This window comes from Atractosteus spatula, chromosome 9 (genome assembly GCF_055471065.1).
Source record: "Atractosteus spatula isolate fAtrSpa1 chromosome 9, fAtrSpa1.hap1, whole genome shotgun sequence".
NCBI lineage: Eukaryota > Metazoa > Chordata > Actinopteri > Semionotiformes > Lepisosteidae > Atractosteus > Atractosteus spatula.
Window position 1 is genome coordinate 2231048 of NC_142714.1, and position 22455 is coordinate 2253502.

Here is a 22455-nt window from a genome sequence, read left to right on the forward strand (position 1 = left end):
CCCCTAGCAACTGCAAGCGGCCAATGAGCGCTCCGGGACCAGGGCGTGGGGCGGGGCCGAACGTGGTGCGGGCTGAACCAGGGAGCGGTCCCTTGTGACGTCATTGGAATTGACCTGTAATAACCCCGCTGTGGGCGTAGGGCCGGCAAACGTGATGTTCGGGAGGAAGGATCTGGCTCACGTGTTCCGCCTGTAGGTAAATATCCGCTCACAGGCTGTTGCACTGCTGTCTTTATTCTCGGCTGCTTTAATCGGATGGCTCGTTGTAGGGTTGAACGGTATTTGAGCGTCTTTTTATTGCTAAATAGGAGGGCAAGATTTTTTCGGGTAATGAAATACTACAATTGTTTATCAAGGGGTCATTATGCGCTCTTACGCTGCAAATAAAATGCTCACAGACTAGAGAGAAGGTTAAGTCAAGAACAGCTCTTTGTCCTGTGCCTGGATCACCGCAACAGGTGTGCTCTGTAATACCGAAGACTAGTATTACTGCACTACGGAGCCCGGGATGGGCCATTGGTAGGAAAAAAAAAGTTATAGCGAGGGAACGATTTACAATTCGTGCGCACGAAATAACTAAGTCGTTCCCTCGTTTTCTTTAATTCGTGCGCACGAAATAATGTTGTCTAACTCTTTCCTCCGTTTTCTTTGTGTCACGGTAGTCGCACGCACATAGAAAGTTTCTAAAACGCCAGCATTATCCCCGGCTCCTCACGATAACGCTATCAAACATTACTTAACACGTTACCGCGTCTTTTATATCGGTACAATAAAGCCTAACCGTCTGACACTGCTGTAGATTAGTTTAATGGATAAAGATGAACTGATTCAGTTTTATTTTGGTTTGGGGATGAGTTATTAGGGCATTATAGCTACTGTACTCTTGAACTACTAGTTAGGACTGCACCTCTCTTTCACTGCTAGTGCCACACCTGTCCTTGCGAGGGACAGGTGGAAAACGTTATTTCGTGCGCACGAATTAAAGAAAACAAGGGAACAGTTCAGTTATGTCGTGCGCACGAATTGTAAACCGTTCCCTCGATGTAACTTTTTTTTCCAACCGATGGCCCCTCCCGGGCTCCGTACTGAACAGCTAATACTTGCTTAGACTTGAATCATCTGGTTAAATAAGCAAACATAAAGGATAAATAAGCAGAACATAAGGAGGTAGTGTAAAACCTGAGCCCATGATGGACACTGAAGTGCTTCCAAGATGGCCCTGTCTTTCTACTGACACTGCCAGCGTGAACGCTAAGCATGTAAAGTGTCAATTCTATAAGCGCCGCGTTATCAGTGCAGAAAGCTGTATACTGTAGATCTATGGGATGTCAGCACATGGACCTTGACCACACTGAAGGCATTTTAAGGTTCGGGTGTATATAGTCAAGCTGGAGATCTGATTACCCAGTATTCCTCAGACCTAACGTGTTTTGTGTTGAAATTGGATGAAACAATACATCTTGCTTTGAGAAATCCTCCATCCAGACTTTGGACTTGTCAGCAGCTATCCGGACACTCGAGTCTGAACCAGGCTGTTCAAGGGGCAAACCCAGCGACTCAAACCCAGCAACCTCAAAACTGCCTGAGCCCATATTCCAGAACTCGGGATGCTTTTTCTTTCACTACCGCTAGGGTTGAACAGTAAGAGCGCAAGTTGTGTATGTAATGCAGTGTAACTGGTTTAAATCCTACCTTTTTTAAAAAAAATTGTAGAATGACTTGACAGTGTTCCTGTTAGAATTTTATGTAGATTTAAAAATGGTCCTGAATCAGGACATGAGTACTTTTCCACCAGCTGATACTGTACTCTGCATAGTGATGTTCCTTCTTAACTCTAATCAAAGATTCCTTGCTGCCTCGCTTTTCCCCACACAGGTATTGTACTCCCCTGTTCTGCCTCTCTGTTCTCCACAGTGTTCATTTTCTCTCCTGTATTTGAATTATTCATTGTATTTTTACTTTATGTATTATATGTCACCTTGGATAAGCACATCTGCAAAACAAAGTAAAAACAATTAACATAAAATGCTAATTTTATTCAATGTTCTTTTCAAAACATTTTTATCATGCTATATAGAATATTTTATAAATAAAAAAGAATTGTTCCCCATTCAGTAAGAAGCCACTTCTATAGTTAATGCCACCTTACTGTGCATAGCTGGAGTGTCCAGTGCAGAGGCTAATAGGTTTGTTTTGATGTGTGTCCACCATGTGTCCCTTCATGTAAGGCTGCTTCCTTGAACACAGTGTTACTTTGGTGCAGTCACTTTGTGTGAAGTTATTCAGGCAACCTAATCTCTGCATAATCCTTTCGGTCCATATGCATAAAGGTATTGTGTAGATGTGGAGTCTGCACACTACAATGTCTTACAGTGGCATTTAATAAGCCTTTATAAAAAACGTAAGAGGATTGCAATGTAAATCAAAAGTGCATTTCTAGGTAATTTAATTTGAACACATATTAACATAGAAGAACGGAAATAACATTTCTTTTTCCAAATTGAAAATGACTGCTTTTGCTGACTTCAGCTGTTTGAATAAGATGAGACTGCTGTGATAATCAGAGTTGAGTCTGTAGTTTAATTTCTGTTTTAATGTTAAATACATTTTGCTGTAGAGAGAAATATGTGTTTTCAATATGTTTTTATGGTGATATCTAAAATAAAACCTGTCAACCCATCCACCCGCCTGTTATCAGCAAACCACTAATTCCTGGAAAGGGTTGTGGCAAACATGTACTTTCTGGAAGCACAGGGCACAACTAAAAATAATATTAATAATAATTTTATACAGCACCTTTAAAAGTAGCATCTCAAAGTGTTTTACAGTCTGTAAAAAACAGTTATAAGTATAGCAAATTACAGAATGAGCACAAATACGAGAGGCAAGCACTTAGAAGAGCAGCAGAAGATAGAAAATGGAGCAGACACAGACACTAAATGAGTAGAAGGCCTTTCTGAACAGAGAGGTTTCGAGTCTAGATTTAAATGCCCTCAGGGTGGGTGACTCTCTGTTATCCCTGCGGACCAGATCCCAGAGCTCTGGGGCATCGCAAGAGAAGTCCCCCTACCTACAGAAAGCAATAAATCTGGGGGTGAAAATCAGTAAGTTAATGATGAATACCTTAAGGAACAGCTGTGTTACCAAACACTCTTGGTTAGCATTTTTACCCAGCAACAGTAACATCAGTAACTTCACCTCAACAGATCCAAACTGACAGAACTGAGCTGGTCCTGAACTGAGCAGGTGTCCTGTGGAGCCTCAGCAGCAACTGGGAATAAAGAAGTCACAGACAATATTGAACTTAATGATATGTTCTGTATATGGATAGTTGCATAATAACATTAAGATATGTTTATTAAAGTTTTTCATAAGAAACCTACAAAATGGCTATCAAATACTGAAAAAAGTTTAACAAAATACTGTTGTTACGAATGTATTACTGAAAAGAGCAAAGATGAATTCATTATTCTGTGCCTTTATTTCTTAATCGCAAGTGTCTAGGCTAGGAAAAATCTGTATTCAATCATTGAATTACGCTTCTCTTCTTTCATTGTATGAGGGTTAACAGCAACAGGAATTATGTCACCGTTTTACTTTAAAATGTTTCCATGTAATTTGATTTATGTTTTGACCCAGTCCTGCTGTAGATGAACTACTTAGATAATAGATAACTGTATATTATTTAGGACAAAAATAAGCATGATGCAGAAGTCACTTTTGAAAAGCCTTGTCTGATTTTCCACACCGCAGCAAAATCACTTTTACAATGCCGGTTCATTTTCTTAGATGCACACATGATCTGAAGTGCAAGACACTGATATATATCTCATCCTGTAGTGTATAAGTAGAATTAAGCTTTCATACTGTATGTGCAGAAGGAGCCACAATGTAGAATATCACTCAGCTCATGGCAACTTTTTTTTTCTACAATTCAATAAAAACAATTTGAATCATGTTTTAGAATTTAGAATTAATTGTACCTGTGTCGAGGCTGAGTGGCATGGCAGTAAGCACTGCTGCCTTGCAGCTCTGAGCCCCTGGGCTCAGGTCTGGACCTGGGGTGCCGTCTGTGTGGAGTTTGTAAGAAACCATGTGCTCTGGTTTCTTCCTACACTCTGATTTTGATTTTTAAGAAAGGTTAAGGTTTCTTCCTACACTCCAAAGATGTGCTGGTAGGTTACTTGGTTTCTGGGGAAATTGGCCCTGGTGTAAGTGTGTGTGTATCTGCCCTGCAATGGACTGGCATCCTGTCCAGGTTGTACTCTGCCTTATGCCCTTTGCTCACCCCCTGACCCTGAATTGAATAAAGCAGTTAGAAAATGGATAGATGTTTCAAGGCTGCTTTTCATAAGCTGTTGTAAAACCATTATCCAGCAGCTCTGTGGACTCTGCTCTAACCTAACCAATCTGAAGTTTACAACGTAGTGAATTTTGCATAAATGTAAAGCAGTTTTGAATAACCTCTAACAAATGTCACTGTAGAGCAACATATTCTGTGTGCAAGTTGATCTAACTAATATAAATCTCTACTATTGACAAGTATTTAAAAAGTAATGAAGAAATAAAATTGCATTTCACAAAACAGGAGATAGGAATGCGCGAGTATCAAAGTGAATTGATTTCATATCTATGATTTGAAGGATTTAGGTCTTAAACAGTTTTCTTCTGTCATGACTAAAACTGCTTATACAGCATTGTATCAAATACAATACCCGATGTTTACCTTTTAAGATTAACAAAAGAGGACTAACATATACAGTAAGATATTCCACCAAGTGTCAGTGCTTGAAGAGAGGATCAAATATTAAGTGATATTTTATCACCGTTTGGCAGATAGGCAAAAAAAACCAGGACCCATCATGTAAATATCCTTAATTGCTGTTTCTTAGTTTTTCTGCTGCATGAAAGTCCTAAAACACCTCTGTGGAAGTGCATGCAGTTTGCCAGATGGTGTCCCTCTAACACCGTTTATCTTCAGGAGCCAGTGCCATGGAGCTGCTGTGCTGACTTTCACACGGTTCCAGAGTACACAAAGGGTTTACTCCATGTTCTTACCTTTTCAGTTTCGCTCACATGATATACAATACGATGAGAATGAAATACAAATGTGTGCACACAATGCACATTCAGTTCAAATTCATCCCTTCCGTTTGCTGAGTACAGTCAATGTTAATGTCAGCTGGCAGATGGGATGCCTGGCCCTCTAAAACCTTATTTTCCTGTGGAGCTAAGATAAGCTTGTGACTGTGTTCAAACTATCGTCTGTATTTTTTTCTAAATGTTTTTACTACTCGATGGCAAGGAAAATATTAAGAGGTTCACTGAAAAGAGTCTAGCTAAATATTTTGCCAGAACTGGATTAGCAAGTTGTCTGAGGCTGTTTTCAAGACACTAATATATTTGAAAGGCTTTGAGAAGCTCTCACACTATTTTTTTCTTGATTTTTCACCTGACAAACTACAGGGAGTGTTGGGAGATTTCAAAATATTGTGGAGCCTGGCACATTTCCAGTGTGTCTCCTACAGCAGTTACCCCAGTGAAGATAATTGGCTTTACAAGGAGGGCTTCGGGGGGGGTTCTGCAATGCATTAATCAGAAAGCAGGTGGGAGAATTTCACACTATCACTATCCGCTGTTCAACTGAAACTGGCCTGAGTTGAAAGAGAAAACCAAAAGAAATTTAGAAAAACAAATATATATTTTTTTTAAATCCATCTATAGGTAACACCATCGTTCCTTTATGCGTTTGAATGGAAGTGTATCTTGCTCAAGACATGACATTGAGCCTCCAGTCGGGCGCATGAGCAATTTCATATGGGGGTGCCTTCTGGGATGCTGGCATCTGTATGTAAACATCCCGCTAGAAATGACCTGTTAGCCATAGCAAAAAATAATGAGTGCTAGTTGCTGTACTTAATAATTCACACCCGAGTGCATACTGCTCTGGAGCTTACAACTGGAGCTTTCCTGAAAACCTTATTAGAAATGTGAGAATTAAGTGGTAAAATCTGTCAGTTTATATTGTCACCTAGAACAAAACTGCCTAATCAAAGTGCCTTAGAGTGAACAGCTGGCTCGCTGTACTGTAGACCACACACATTTTTTTTTGTGCACAAGACCAAATTTGGTAAGAATACTAATCTAACAGAAAAAATATGTATTCCTGAAAATGTTAAAATAGGGATTTTGCTGTAAAAACAATCCACAGTGACATTTTAAAAAGCCCTGGGTGAAGAAATGCATTTTCCAGGAGCATTTTTGGAGCTGTTTCCCTGAAATTGTGAGCCTCTGATGTTCAGAGCTTTGCAGGGAGCCCGTGAGTGTTTCTTCTGGCTTCCCTGCTTCAGATGTGTCCACTTGGAAATAGTCATCGGTAGCCACAGGGTGTTGCTGAACGTTCAGCACATCACACAGTGTGCATTACACGCACCAGCCCAAACAGCTTTTCTCGGCCTGAGAGCACAGCTTTGCAAGCTTCGGAGATGTCAGTCTGACCAGTCAGTGTGCGTGATTCAGTTCATGCTTTGGTCCATGGTCCTAAGCTGGTGCCTCAAATACAGTAACTCCTACGTGAAGGTAGTGTTATTGCTGTCAGACAGATTTCCTGTGTCCCTTCTCTAGCATTTGATAAAGCATAAATAAAGCACAATAGGCTGGGTTTGGATCCATTTTTGCGTTTTCCTTAGCGTATGCATGTTATAGTGAATGCATGTTAAAAGTATAGGAAACAACAGTAAAGGTCTAAAGTATCTAGTATGGTAAATTCACTACAGAAAACATCCATAAAAGAATTGTGGGCAGATGCTGAGGTTCTTTCAGAGAAAGCACTTACTACTGCATCCAAAATGCACCCCAAATCATGAAACCAGGCTACTGCATTGTCTTTTGCGTAGGTGATGGATCAGCAAAGCTGCTTGCGCAAGGCAGTACTGCACCCATGAACTGACAGTGACCGTTACAAACCACGTGCTTCAGGAAAGCTGACAGCATTCCAAAACACAAGAGGGTGGGGATGCTTTAGTGAGAAGAGTGAAATTGCGTGGGCAGAGTTTGGTTAATCCCCCTCTTCACTGACATTGTATCCTACAACACTAAGACAATGCCTGACAGTTCCTGTGGAAGCCTCACATGTTTTTCCACTTTCTCTTAGAGAGGCTGCTTTATAAGCTCTTTCCCATAGAGTTTGTTCTTGGGGTGTCAGGACGTCAACGTGTGGTTGTCTTTCTGCTTCTCGAGATCGGCATGCTGTTTGCACTCTTTCCCTTGAAACTCCACAACCGTGAGGTAATTTAACCCAGTTTATAAAGGAACAATAAAAGGATATACAGCACATATAAAAAAATAATGTAATAGAATGGAGGAGAATTTCAAAATGAAATTGTGTCGGTAACAGAAGTAAATTATTCTTCCTTAATTCCAAATTTTGTCTGTTTTTTAAATATTCAAATCATGTGTTGACTTGGCTTTGTAAGATGTAAGAACCAGAGCAGCTTTTGGTGAAGGTGTGTATTCCATCTGAGCAAACGCCAATGCAACGGACAAAGGGCAGACAGAAAGCCCCCTGACTCTCTGCAGGTCTCTCGTGTTCCTTGGTCCAAAGGCTATCGCTCCAATCTGCTCTTAGTTGACTTTGATTTCAGTAGCATTTCAGAGGATTTGGTGGGAATAAAAATCAAATAAAACCTTTTCTTTTATCGCTGTCGTTAAGCAACTATCATCTTTTTAATTGCATAAAAACAAGACAGAAAGAAAGGTTGCCCTCGGCATTCATCCATTCTGAATCTTTTTTTCTTTTTTTTGGACTGCATTGACTTTCCGCTGAGAATGTGGCTAGCTTATATAATTGTTTGGGCAGAATGTCACTCAAGGAGATTGGTGTCACCCCAGATAAGGCACAAAAGTGATCAGAGTTTGAGATCTCAGTACCTAATTACTGAGCTCCTTGCCAGACTCACATCTGGCAGGCAGTGATAAGAGCGCGGAGCTGATGGGAATAAAGCAGGTCAGGAGGAGCAGGCATAGGAAAGGGAACTAAAGCTGCTTCTTCCTGCATTCATGTCTGTCTTGGCACAGGGCTCCATTTGTTTGAGGAGCTGGTTATTTTCAAGATGCACCATTCGGCATTAGGCTGCACGCAGAGCAAAACATTAAATTAATTGAAAGAATTCATGCATTTTTTGCAGACAAATGAACAGTTCCCAGAAGCAAGCTTGCTTATCCTCTGCAGGTACCCGATTATCAGTTTAGCTGCAATCTTTCTTTTTTTATAGCTCATTTGGTATCTTGCCCTACCTTTTATGATATTCTGGTATTATAAAAATATGATTTGTAATCGTCTGGCTTTAGTGATACTAAACTGTTGTATTAAGCCATGTCAGTATTTGTGACTCAGCACAGACATCTCCGACTCATTTTGCAATACAGTGATGTACTCAAATGTTCATATGTACTTTTTTTCACTTGAGGTCAGGTTTAACTGTCACCGTATTGTTCTGTGAAATACTGGTACCACAGGTGTGTCAAAGACGTGCGATCTGAGGGAATGGATTGGGTTAGGAATCAGCCACTCCCTTGGCACCTGAGGAAATAGCACACACCCACAAAACAGGACAAACTGCACCCTGAATCATGATTAAACAGGTGATTGGAACAACATGTCGTGTTCTGTCTTGTATATGCTATATATTCCCCTGTGAAAAACTGAACTCTTCAGCTTTTTCTTATTATAATTACTACTTTTACTTTTGTTGTGGGCAACTTCTTATTCTACTCATATCTCCACATAGCCTAACATTCCACTTACATTTTTCAATGTTTAATAAAATTAGAGTAACACTTTTATGTGACCTCTCACTAATGACTATTACCTCTCTTTTATATATGTTTATTTTTGAATATTGTTTTGTGTTTTTTTATCTGCAGAGCCCAAAAAATCTGACTTCTCTTCGGTGTACAATATAGTCAGCTTACACAAGTAAATCATTTAAATTGAATTGCTGAAGTTCCTAATTTATGCATCCTCCTGAATTCCAAATGAATGACCATGTTGACCACATATATTGGAATCCATCCCCCATAGGTGGTCTCCCTAGAGGAGCACAGCACTCCTGCAATTCCTGTAGGTCTCCCTGGAGGAGCACAGCACTCCTGCAATTCCTGTAGGTCTCCCCGGAGGAGCACAGCACTCCTGACGATTCCTGTAGGTCTCCCTGGAGGAACGCAGCACTCCTGACGATTCCTATAGGCCTCCCTAGAGGAGCATTTTGCTGTGATGTAACAAGTCACTGGAATGCATGCTGGATGAAAACAATAGTCGGAGCTTTAAAGCACAAGAATGCTACACTTACTCTTTACATCATTTCCAGGTTTCTTGGCAGGTCCTTCATTTTCCTGTTTGTTTAAAAGTGTGGAATTTCTCCTGTTCCTCCGCTCAAGTGTGACTTTGGGAGATAAAGCAATGAACCACAAGAGTAACAAACGGATGAGGTAGACTGTAATTTAAGGCAAAGTAATAATAATGATCACCATCACATGCAAACAAATGCAAAGCAGTTTTGGATTAATTACAACGAAGGGAAAAGGGAGAATGAATGCTACCATATTGCTGTTTGATTACAGCTTTATCAAAACCATTTTGATCTCATTCTGGGTTTTTAAATGAAGATCACAATTGCCAATATCACACGTGAACATACACACAGCACCTCACAGATGTATGGGAAGAGACGGATGTCAGCAATGTCACAGAGAACACAGTTTCAGTGAGCTGAAAGGACTCATCGCCCGCAGAGTGAATAATTGCACAGTAACCTCAACAGAATCCCTTTGTGTTTCTCGTGTAGCTTGCCAGGATAGGCTCCTGCTGCCCCATGGCCTGAGCTGGAGGACGTGGTTAGAAAATGGATGGATCCTACAGGTGGTGCTATTGGACCGGAAAAATGACAGAACCTGAAGAAACCTCTGGCTTTGAAAACAAATGTTGTTAAGTAGATTTCATGTATATGTCATTACATAAAGTATATAATATTTGGTGACAAATTAGCTTTATTTTTGATAGTGTGAAACATTAGACATATCAAACTATTCCTGCCAAGCAGAAATGTGAAAATAATAAAAATAAGTACATTTCAGTATTGTATAAGATGAGAGTAATCGACAGTAGTGATTTTTGGGGACTTTTTCTGGTTGTGATTCATACATGTCGTTAAACACTGTTACAGATGCATTAGGATATTGTCCCTTTCCTACAGGATTTTAAACAGTCAAGGACATTGTTGCACAAAGAAGTGCCCTTTCATGTTAATACAGTACAATCCTGCGACACTGGAAATGTGTTATTTTTAGTCAAATTGTGTGAGGTTAGTTCGGGGAGGGGGTGGTGTGTGCAATTAGAAGGCTCATAGCAGACAGCAGACAGCCTGTGTTATACTCCACAACAGTGATAACAGGTCGAGGTGTGGAAGTCATTCACATACAGTCACACATGTGGTGATTTCTGCTTGGCAGGCCTGAACAGATCCGAGATGCACAGGTATCAGCTCTGCTGAACTGGGTAAATGAACCGTAATGCGTCTTACATTTTAAAAAAAAAAATCCCGCTATGCCAGAAACAAGCTCCATTTTCAATTCTGTTCACACTTTGGGGATTTGCCACTTCCTGTGGCAGCGATTTACTGCCCAGAGTCTGCTTCAGTGCTGCTGGAGCTGTGAAGACACATTTCCCTTCATTAGGAACATATAATCAGGCACAGCAGCCACAACATTTAAGATTAGGTTTTAGGAAATTGTTAAATAGAAGTCCTAATTGTACGGGATTGAATTAGACCATACAGAACCAGCCCTGGATTTATCAGATACTGTACAGTATATGTTAGATGTCAAACCAAAGAGAGGTTCTTCAGTAGAATACAGTAGAAATGAATCTATGTCCAGAAGGTTTGATACAACAGATGCTTTTCATTTTTTTCTGTAACCTAGAGGCAATTATAGAAGGCCCTAGAAAAATTTCACAATGTGCGCCTGAGACATGGCAGGTAGAGTTGCTATGGGAGCACGTATGATTGAAACAGAAAAATTACATACTGCCAAACAGCTGTGAGCAGTGCGGATACGTGCCAGAGCTCTCCTGTAGCCATGCACACAAGGAGATTACGTTACATGGACACCCACGGTGTTCACTTCGGAGACTGCTACAGTTTCACTCCAATAACTACCACTGTCTTGAGAAGCATCCCAGGCACACTTTCCTGGTTTGGAAACAGGTGATCTAGTGACGCAGAATGAAAGCCATTAATTTGTCATTTGATTAGGACCCCTCACCTTTGTGAAATGGAAGTTCGATATTGACCCCCCACCTAAAGGCATTATTGATGAATGTTGGTGATATCAGCTATGCATTCAGAAATCTGTTTATTTAGGGTAAATGAATGCAACAATTCGGGGAATCAGACTGAAGAGCTCCTTAAACAGAAAAACATGACTAATGTATCAAAGTCCTTTTGAATTAGTACAGCTTGTTTCAATACGATTGAGTCTTTGTTCTGGATCTGCTGTTCCGTTAACTGTGTTCTTTACTAAACATTCTTAATTTCATCTAAGCAGGTTTGTATCTTATTGTTATAACTTAGGTAATAATTCTCATTCGGATTTTCTTCAAAATGTTTAAGGTTAACGTTAGAAGTAAACGCAGATTAAATTTAACATCATCAGCTATAGTCCAGATTAAGTAATGCAGACCTTAACTCGGACTCATTCTCAGGCTTAATGAGTGGCTGTACTAAAGGGAATGGATGCCACGTGAACAAATGCCTGTAACAACTCAGCTAGGACCCGAAAAGCATCTTTTACCACAGATTCCATGGTAACAGAAGTGGACAGATTAAAATAATAATGTCAAAGCAAATAACATAATAGGCCGCAATCAACTCCCCAGGAACCAACAGCCTCTCTTACAAATTATCACCATAACAACAGCTGCTTTCGCTCCCTAATCTGTACATACACTTATTTTCCTCAGTTTTTGGCTTTTGTACAGCAAAAGCTTTTCTATAGCTTGCTAAAACTAACTTTACATATGTATGTCAAAGAACATGTTTGATTTCACGTGGAAATGTACAAAAGAAAAAATATGTTCCAGCTGTGGAGTCTCCTTCTACTCCTTTTTTTATTTAAGACATTTCTGTGGAGACACAATGCGAGGACTGACACCTTTAGAAAGCAACAGATCTAACAGATTTCTGTATATTAATGAATTTGTCAGTTCTCAGTTCTGACAGAAAACAAGTCAAAACCAACATTCCATCAGGCGTTTGTAAATAAGTAAGCACAGGCAGGCTTTAAAAACCGACTTGATGTAACTGAAAAAAGTCAGACAGGCTTATGTCTGGTCACCTGACTTGCAGGTAGTAGAATCCAGCACAGTAGCCACCACTCAGTCAAGTTCTTTCCCTTTCTTCCAGGTCTTGATCTTGTAGCTATTTCTAGTATGCTTAATGTTTCACAATTCCTTTTCTGCTTCCTTTTCATTCTCCATGCTGGGTTTATTGCTCCTGTACATATTCTCCGTTCGGGCAGCCTTGACAGTAGTTCTGTGCAGCAGTGAGGCTGGGTTACCAGCTGCTGGACAGAACAGCTGAATTACGGCCTCAGTCTGTCCCATGGGGGTGTTGCTAAGCCCTTTTTTAACCACTTCGTCTTAAAATGACTTCCTGAACTACTGACAACATGCCGGTACTGTATATAAAAATGTAACATTCAGACACTACCACTGCCTCAGCCTGTTAATGCTGTTTACCATTCAGAGCTCAGTGGCTGCTTTTAGACTCGGCTTAAAAGAGCAAATAAAAGATGCTAAAATTCCTATGTTGCTTTCAAATCACATGACACAGTAAGCATTGACTGGTTTTAATAGTTTTACTGCACAGGAAAGTTCCTTATTTCTCGTAAGTAGACTGTAATTAATTATTTCTAACAGTAATTACCCTTGATTAATTCATGTGTATTGAATTAAGAATTAATAAGAATGCATTTGTGTCCCATCATCTGTTTTGTTAAACTTTAGCAACAATTTTCAGAGCAGCGATAAACATGTAGCCTGGTAATTGAATTCTTTTAAAGACATTTATCTTGAATTGTAACCCCATAATCATCATATTATGTCTCGGAAGTGCAAAATAAATATCTCTCCATCTCTGTGCATTACAGTAAATATTAACTGTATGCATCTGGTAGGAAAGGTTCAGAACATCTGTGTGGTTTTAATTTCACAATTCATCCTAGAATGGTCTATAAATAATCTTACAAGAGTGGGTGAAACATTAGCACCCATATTCTTAGCTCAACAAATTAAATAGCATGTACAAGGTGCATATGTAGTTGGAATTTCTAATCTATAAATTAGATATTAAAAAAAATTCTAAAGGTATATTAGGAAGGAATGGCCCATGTGGAAGTCTGTAAAGTGAACAAATAAAATGCAAAGCAGAAATTTCTCTTTTTTATTATTTTTTAACTTTGCATGTAGCTATTTCTAGTAGTTAAGCTCCCAAAATTGTGCACACTTGCTTTTACAAATTAGAAATTGACAAGTGTCTAACGGTTCCATGATCTGTAGGTAAGGAAGTACAGAACCTAGTAAGTCAACTCTCTATAAAACAGAATAACATAACAAAATAGACCATCTTCTTGAAGTCCATGAATGCATCTTAATTATGCCCAGAAACCACAACATAGTATGTACCCCACATTTCGGTACTTACAGTCTTCAGCTCAAGGAACTTCAATTAGACTGTGGTGACGTCTGTCAGTGCATTCAGTCTCTTCTATAACCCATCGTCTTCAAAGATTCTCATGGCATTGCAGTGCGTACTTAATACAGTTTATTATCACAGCCATTCAAATGGGTTGCCCCCTTAGCAAGGTACACTTGGTTTTCATATGTAACAGTATCAATCATATTGACAGAAATCTGCAGACAAACGCAAACATCCACCTGCTTATAGTCCAGCACAGGGTCGTGGTGTCTCAGAGCCCAATCAAGCAGTCAGTATGTGCAAAGCAGGATGCGGGATGCCACTCCATTGCAGGGCACCCACACACAGGAATATTTAAAGGTGCCAATTAGTCCAGGCAGCATGTCTTTGGGCTGTGGGAAGAAAATCCACATGGGCAGTACATTTCCCTAAATTTGAAGAATTATCATTTCAGTCAAAAACTGCGTTAATTTACTTATTTACTACAAAAGCCCACTAGATGATATCTGAAAGAATTCCGTCATTCATTGTTATGCAGCTATAAACTAGCAAGTCACTGTTTAACCAAAATCTTCTTTGTTTGCAGTAATTCAGTGCTTATATTTATACCAAATTCTTTACTTCATCCTTCTTTGCATGTTGTGTAAATGCAATTGAATACAGATTATAAAGAGCATCAAACCTGCAGTAAAATCACTGTAAATGGGACTGCAGGAGTGGCAGTTTTTTTCTGCAGATGTGAAAGATGCTATGTAAAATCCTATAATATAGGATGCTATAGAACACGCTATATAATAACTGTTACTTACACCACACTAATACAATACAGATGTGCAAAATAACATTCTTCAGCTTTCAACATTACACACTAAAAAATCTGGTGTCTTCTGTTCTTTGAGTTTGTGTGTGTTTTTCTGTATTGAAAGTCTCTTCTAAAGAGTTACTGTAAGTAAAATCAGCTCCTAAATGAAGCCCATATATCGAACAAATGTACATAATATTGCAGCACTAATTAATTGCTAAGGTGCTGTGGAGTTGTAAACGCTGTTTTGCCTGTGAGTGACGTAGAGGTTCCAAACCATTTTACTCCATTTCATGAGTCTAAAGCAGAACCATGGTCAGGCCTAACTCAGAAAATGTTTATGGTTCTTGAAAGAGGCTAACATACCTGTTGGATACAGTTTTAAAATGGCTTGCTACGGAAAATATGTTTTTTCTGTGATCTCCAAATGAAATTGTTTAAACAAGCGTGTTTCATTGACGATGACCGATAAATATTTCATTCCAAAAATATAGTCAGAAGTAGGCTTAATGTATCATGTTGTTTAATGCACTCCAATTAATCAAATTATAGTTTTAGCGATGCTTTAGTCACAAAGATTCAAACAGAAATGGCCAACTCAATTATCCCTTCTTGATACTTCTGCACCTATGAAGCTGAACTCTAGTCTCCTACCTCCAGCCAAAGGAAAATGTGTTCAGATGATTTACAGTGCAAATGTAAAAGTACCCAGAGTGTCATAACTCATTTTGTTGTTACTATTTTTTATTGCAATAGAATGGTGTTATGCAGGCCTTCGCTGTGGTCCCAAGCAATTTAGCAAGAAAAACAGGCCGTGATTTCATTGTGCCTCGTGTATTTCACTATTAACAACACACCTCTGCACAGTTCTGCGACACAATCTTATGATAGTTGAAAAGTTTAATTCCATCACTCTTCAAACGCCTGAACTACGTCTCTCAGATGTGTGGATGTTTTATGGTTCAGTAAAAGTGGATTATTCTGCAACACTCTTGCCTTAGTCACACTATCACTAAATCAGCAAACTGAAGCCTCAGACAATTGTCAAGACATCTAATAAACAAGCAAGCAGTCAGTATGTCTTCAGTTAATTCATTAATGCTTGCACCCATGTAGATCTTTTATAAACAATTTCAGAACCTAATCTGTATCCAAAACTACTGAAATGCTGAAACACTGTGCCAAATGACTGTCGAGTCAATACAAAATAATCAATACATATGTATTAAGTTTTTTTTTAATTGAGTAAAGAAAATTGATTAACCGTGCCTGTGTTTTGAATTATTAAAAATTCCTTAGTCAACCCAGTTTGCCTTATTGCAAAAAAAACGACTGAAATAAACAATCTATGTCCCAGAGTCTGAAGATGATGTCAAGAAGGAAACAGTATTCCCCTTTAACTTAGTGGTAAGCAGGACTATAAGTTCAAAAAATTGATTTTCTTAAGAGCAATCCTACAAACAATTTAATCGTATCCTGTGGAATTTATTAATGAAATTTGGTGTCTTTAATGACAGCAGCTTTTATCTGGCTTCCTGAATTGCTCTAGTTCAAGGAGAACAGCAGTACTATATATGTGAAAGAGCATCACACAAGTATAATATTTCAGGTCAGATTCTCCACAGTGACCTTAAAATTGCTTTGTTCGCCGTTCTTGTGTTTCTTTTAAACTGTTATCATCCTGACATCTACAAGCTCTGGATGGACCCCAGGCACGAAATCTAAAGCTAATTTCATTATCCATGTGTGGCTCATATCCTTTAAATGTATTAGTTGTTCCATTTGTATGAACTACAAACTTACATGTTGTAGAATATCAGTGGGATGCATTATCGGCAGCGAAAACGCAGCCTTACTGATCCATCTCCTGTGTTTGTGAACGTGAATATGTGGAAAAAGCTTCTCGAATTATTAACAGACGACCTGCTGCAAGGTTTCAGTTTGTCACAGATTGCTCAGACTGCACCTTGACAACATGGTTGAAGTTCTCACTTGGGAAGGAAAAACAGAGCTTCTTTCGGCTGGGGATAACAGGTTTTCTCCTGACTGCACACCATCACAGAGGTCAAGGAGAAGCTGAGAAACGGGAGAAAGTGGAGTCTGTTTCTGTGGAGCAAGCTGTGATGGAAGAACAGATGAACAAGCAGACGGAACTCGGTTCCTCTCCAGGTGCCAGCTTTTTCCCAAGAAGCTCTTAGCTGAAACTGATCCGTCTGGGAAAAAAACTATGGGTTAAAACAAATCTGGCTCCATCATACATCTCTGAACTCCTCTGTGTTTACACTCCTTTCCGTTGGCTCCGGTCAGTTGAGGCCGGTCCTCTGCTGACTGTACCCAGGACCAGATCTCAGACTTTCCTGTCTCTGCTCCTTTGTTATGATCTTCCTCTGACTCTTTGACTCTTTTTAAGTCTAAACTTGTAAGAGTATAAAACTCATCGTTTTACTAGGGCCTATATCTGATTTTATCTGGTGTATCGTATTTTTTCATTTTCATGTACAGTGTCCCTGGCTTTAGAAAGATTATTATTATTATTATTATTATTATTATTGATAATAATGCAAGCCCCTGACTAATACCGTACTAATATAGAATATGGATTTCTATGTAAGATTGTTGCATGGGTTTACACATCTGCTTCTTAATTTTTTACTTATTAAAAAAAACAAAATGATGTTCTGCATTATTTCAGTAGTCAGAGTAATATATGGAGTTTTGAAGTGACTCGTAGGAGATGGACAAAGCACACTGTTTTTGGAAGACAGATTGCTCTCTCATCTAAACTTAAAAAAAACTCCTTAACTTTCTCAGAAACAAAATAAGAAATATTGAGTTTAACAAACTATTGTCTCATCTAATCCAATACTTTTCAAAGTGAGTGATCCAGGATTTATAACAGGGAGTTAGTGACTTTATCTTAACTTTCTTGAAAGTTTGCCAGAACAATTCTAGTAGTTTGATAAGAAATGTTATCATGTGGGAAATGTTGCAGACGATTCTGAGCTTTATAGAATTACCAGCAGCAGTCAATATCCAATCATTGTGGATTATGAGAGTAAGTAAAAGGACCTGTGGCAGTAGGTGACTACATTAGCATAAAGCAGTCAATATCAATCTGAAAAGACTGCAAAGCAAGGAGAACGCAAGTTTGTTATGATCAGTTATTTTATCTTCCTGTTGTCTGTTTTTACAAAGGCCAAAAAGAAAATATAAAATGAAAAGCTAGACTATAAATGTGTAAGAATGCCCATAGTATGGATGCATTATGTGTGCCTATTATTGGAAATTCTCCTTATAGATAACCTGGTCATGGTATTATTGTCTGAATTATAATAATGCACTATTTACTTGGAATAACAATACCTGGTTATTAAACACACTGAAAGGTTTATGGAGTGCTTTAGTCACAGTAAAATGTGGCTGAACCCTTAGCTGAGGGCTGACCTCCTGGCCAGAGGACGAGGAGGCTGGGACCCCCCTGCAGAGTGAGGGGTGACCCAGGGGCAGCTGCAGAGGGGGAGATGGACTGAAGGAGGGATGAAGGATATGTACGAGAGGGAGATAATAATAATAATTGCTTACACGTATATAGCACTCTTATACTGGGGCATTAGGAGCCACACAGACCACAGCGTGAGCGCCCCCTGCTGGCTCCACTGACACCTCTTCCAGCAGAAACCTCTTCCAGCACAAAGGTACAGATAAGGGGATCATGTACAGTTTTTTGTGTTTTGAGTGAGGAAATAACTACAGGAGTGATTGCGAATCACGGTCAGCCGAGACATCTCTCACCAGCTTTCATTGTAAACTCCATTTAGTCAACGGATAAAGAATGAAATAACATTCTGTAGGAAACAAAAATATTTTCATTTTTCCATTTGTCTTCCCCTCCGCAGCAGTGACCACTTAGAAACGGCGAATTCCGTGTTCAGAATTTCAGCCCATGCTTGCAGATGATCCAGAAACCCCACTGAAAGACCCACTCTTACTCCCTCCAGGATTACTAACCCCAGAAATGAAGATATAACACCAAGGGGTAATTACTGTATCCATAACCCAGGGAGCAGATGTATTCCGTGAAACTTAAACGCTATCAAGAAAGCTTTGGGCTTTTCATTTTCTGGTCTATGAGCTCTCACCATAAGTATCCAATAGTTATTCGAAACCCTTTTCGAAACCCATCCCAGGAAACTGACCTCCTGTCACAGACGGACTCGCTGAGTGCAGCTGGTTCAGTCAGACTTTAGTCACTTGAAAGGTACTTTGTGTATAATATACTATTCTCTGGGCCCATATAAATCTCTATTCTATAGAGGTCTGCCGAGAGAAAATTATAGCTGAGCCGCCAGAAAGCGTATTTGGCTGAGGAGACCTGACCTTAATAACAATGAGTGCAGAGAAACACGGGGGGGGAGAGAGGGAGAGGCGAAACAAAAGAAAAAGAAATTCAAAGGAAGAATGTGGAGACAATTGGTTTTCATTGGAGCTGAGGAAGGCTCCAGATTATCTACGTGCAGGCTGAGGCAGGCCGCACAATGGAAGGCGCTGATGCAAATACCTGCATCTTTTGTTCTTTGGGACAGCAGCATTGGGAGCACAAGGAAAGCTCTTTTGTGTATTTAAACAGGGCTACAGGAAATCAATACTCCGGCTCACTTTCTCTGGCTGTTATTCTCCTCCTTTTATTTTTTATTTCTAAGGGGTGCAGTCGTGGATTCTGGAGTCAGAGACAGGCATTGGACGTACCTCTTTAAAGTGTTGAGATATATATGTTTGTGCTTTAATATTCAGATTACACTCCTTTTATGCCAAGCCATAAAGGTTTCAGAGCCTCGTGCCTCCATTGATCTGGATCTTGAACACTCTCTGTTTGAAAAACATCATTCTTTAGCAGTATGAAAGTGTGAAAGATTGGGGATGGTTCCTGTATTACTTCAAATACTGAAATTTCAGCATTCATCACGACCTCTTATAAGATTATAAGGCATAAACAAGAAGCCAAGTAAAGCAAAATGAAACGTTTCAACCTGTAGTAGTAGACCAACGGAAAATAAAAGATAAAACTACAGATTAAAAGTCAGATCTAGACTCTAGTTTGAATATAGATAATCCATATAGCATTGCAGCAGAATACCTAGAGAGACCACATTAACAGGAAATAATTTTGTAAGCACTATCTTAGGAAACAAATATTTATTAGACACTCATACAACTACAAAACACAGACACATGAAAGCTACAATTATTTCTAACAGGAGATAAGTTCTCAGAGTCCAAACACTGCCTTCTGACTTCTTTCACTAGATCCTAACCTTGGCACAAAAGTTTGAAATATTCCTAAACTGTAGACATAAAACTCTATAATGATGAAGAGGACTGCTTCCAGAAAACCAAACAGTTCTCCACAAGAGAGCCTACTTCCTAGATTACACAAGACACACCCTTCCACCCCTAACAAAAATATATCCCATATATATAGTTATTTTGAAATGACCAATTTTCAATTGGTAACACTGATGAGTATTTGCACAGTCCAGTCTCATTAGTAGCTGGTATACAGCAGAAACTGGTCAGTGTTCTTTTTTTTTCATGGTCATTGAAAATCAGTGCCATTATAGCAAATAGATGGCACATTGATTTCTTCCAGATCAGGGCTACTTAAGTTTTGTTTAAACACCCTGGAATAAGTCTCACTAGCAATCATGGTGGCAGATATAATGTGTTTAGCACCTTTAGTTTTTGCGTACGTTGCGTACGTTGTCAGCAGCAGTTTGCATAATACTAAGACAGGAATAACAGTTTAGGAATATCTCAAACATGGAGAACTGGGAATAACAGGACCAAAGAGATCAAAGGAGCTCTTTGTCAGAACACTAGAGGGAGCTTTCCACTAAGGGAATAGGCACCGATTTTCCTCAACCATTCCAGAATTCCGCATTTTAATTTGACTGCAGCAATTATTGGTAATGGCAGTGATTATAAAAATGACACAGCAAATGCAATTTTGTTCCAATTTGCAAAGCTAATTTTCTCTCATTATCTCTAAAAATGAGAGCCCTGAAAGTGAAATCCACAAAGCCGGTGCATGCAATTTTTCTTCCTGTCTCAGTAATACATCGTGCCTTTTTGGAAGTATGGATTACCCCCCAAAAAATCCACAATTAGTTGCTCATCAGTTTAACAGCTTTTGTGAAAACACTGAAAGAATACTGAGTGAAAACCTCCTGAGTATTTCTCTCACACTCGATACAACATAGTTTTTCATATGCTAATTCACACAGTTGGCACACATGGCATAAGAGCATTGCTGGATTGATCTAAAATAATTTCTGTCTTGGGGGACACAGTCGACATTATACAACTGGGACACATGGGGAAGAAACGCTCTGAGCACACAAGTCCTTGATTTCCTTGTTAAACAGTGGCAGATCTCCACAGCCCCTTTATACTTGTGTGTTCCCCTACAAAATGATTTACAAATACAACACAAATAATAGTAAAGAAACAACAGCACAAATAAATCTGCACTGCAACGCTTTTACAAGCTGTACTGGGACAGATGCACTGAAGAACCTGAAACAGAAAGAGCTGCAAGCAGGAGGTAAAATTGGTATTATTATAATGTCATGTCATTCGCCAAACCGCTTTATACCGTACGGTGTGATGGGACGCCGGAGCCTACCCGGCAAGCAACGAGCGCAAGGCAGGGTTCACCCTGGACGGGGCGCCAGTCCATCGCAGGGCAAGTGCAAGACAATCACACATGGGGACAGTTTGGAGGCCACGGTAAAGGCCGAGGAGGAAATTTGGCCCGGACATCGGGATAGCTCCCTACTCTTATCAAGAAATGCCCGGGGATCTTTAATGACCACTGAGAGCCAGGGCCTCGGATAAACGTCTCACCCGAAAGATGGCGCCCACTACAGTATAGTGTCTCTGCCACTAGACCAGGGCATTAGGACCCACACAGACCACAGGGTGGGCATCCCCCACTAGTCCCACTAACACCACTTCCAGCAGCAACCATAGCTTCCCACGAGGTCTCCCATCCAGGTACTGACCAGACTCAACCCTGCTGAGCTTCAGTGGGTATCCAGTTGAGAGCTGCAGGGTGATATGACTGTCGGCATTATCATAACGATTATCATTAATAGTGGTAATAATAAAAGTCCTTTACATGAGACCCACCTCATCCAGTAGTGAGGTGCAGCAGAACCCACCTGGGTGATGATCAGCTTCCTCCTGGCAAAGTGCAGGAAGGGAAGAAGACGGAAGACAGGGGCTGGTACTGGAAGCTGCGGTGCTGAAGTAATTTACTGAAGCAATCATAAAGAAAAGTAAAGGAAGTCCTACTACTCATAGAGACTACTTATGCCACATAAGTGTAGTATTAGAATGGTAATTGTACATGACTGGATTACTGAACTCACAATAGCTACAAAAAATGACCTTTGCTTAAAGGATATTATATGAAGAGGAGTTGAAGAGGAGTTTTATTTGCGTTTGTTTCCATTGATTTAAAAATTTGGCTGCAGTCTCAGGAGGAGTGTTATGACACCTAATAGAAAGCGCGGCTGTTTTATACCTGGTGCTGCAGGGTGGAGGAGACCTGTGGCCCTGTAGTTTTCTTGAGGATTGTCTTACACAGCAGTGTGGGGCCGAGGGAGGCTGGGATGAGTGTACATCACACTGCTCTATACCCCAGAGGAGTTAGAGTCTGTTCTTCTGTGCTCTCCAACATGAGCATCAGGGTAACAATGGGTATATTACAGACATTTCTCTTCTCATGGTTAAAAGAAGTTTAAGAAGTTAGTCTTTGAAGAATTGTGTGTATGTCAGCATCACAAAGACAATACAGTATAAAGCCATTTTGAGCTTTGGGCATTATATGCTTTTCTA

General features: G+C 39.8%; 1 long non-coding RNA gene across 1 annotated transcript; it reads left to right on the forward strand.

Moving 5' to 3' along the window:
* Window positions 1-134: 134 nt before the first annotated feature.
* Window positions 135-5665, forward strand: LOC148827932 (uncharacterized). The gene is made up of 2 exons (XR_016091608.1): window positions 135-196; window positions 3207-5665. It is a non-coding gene; the product is annotated as an uncharacterized LOC148827932 (long non-coding RNA).
* The last annotated feature ends 16790 nt before the right edge of the window (window positions 5666-22455 follow it).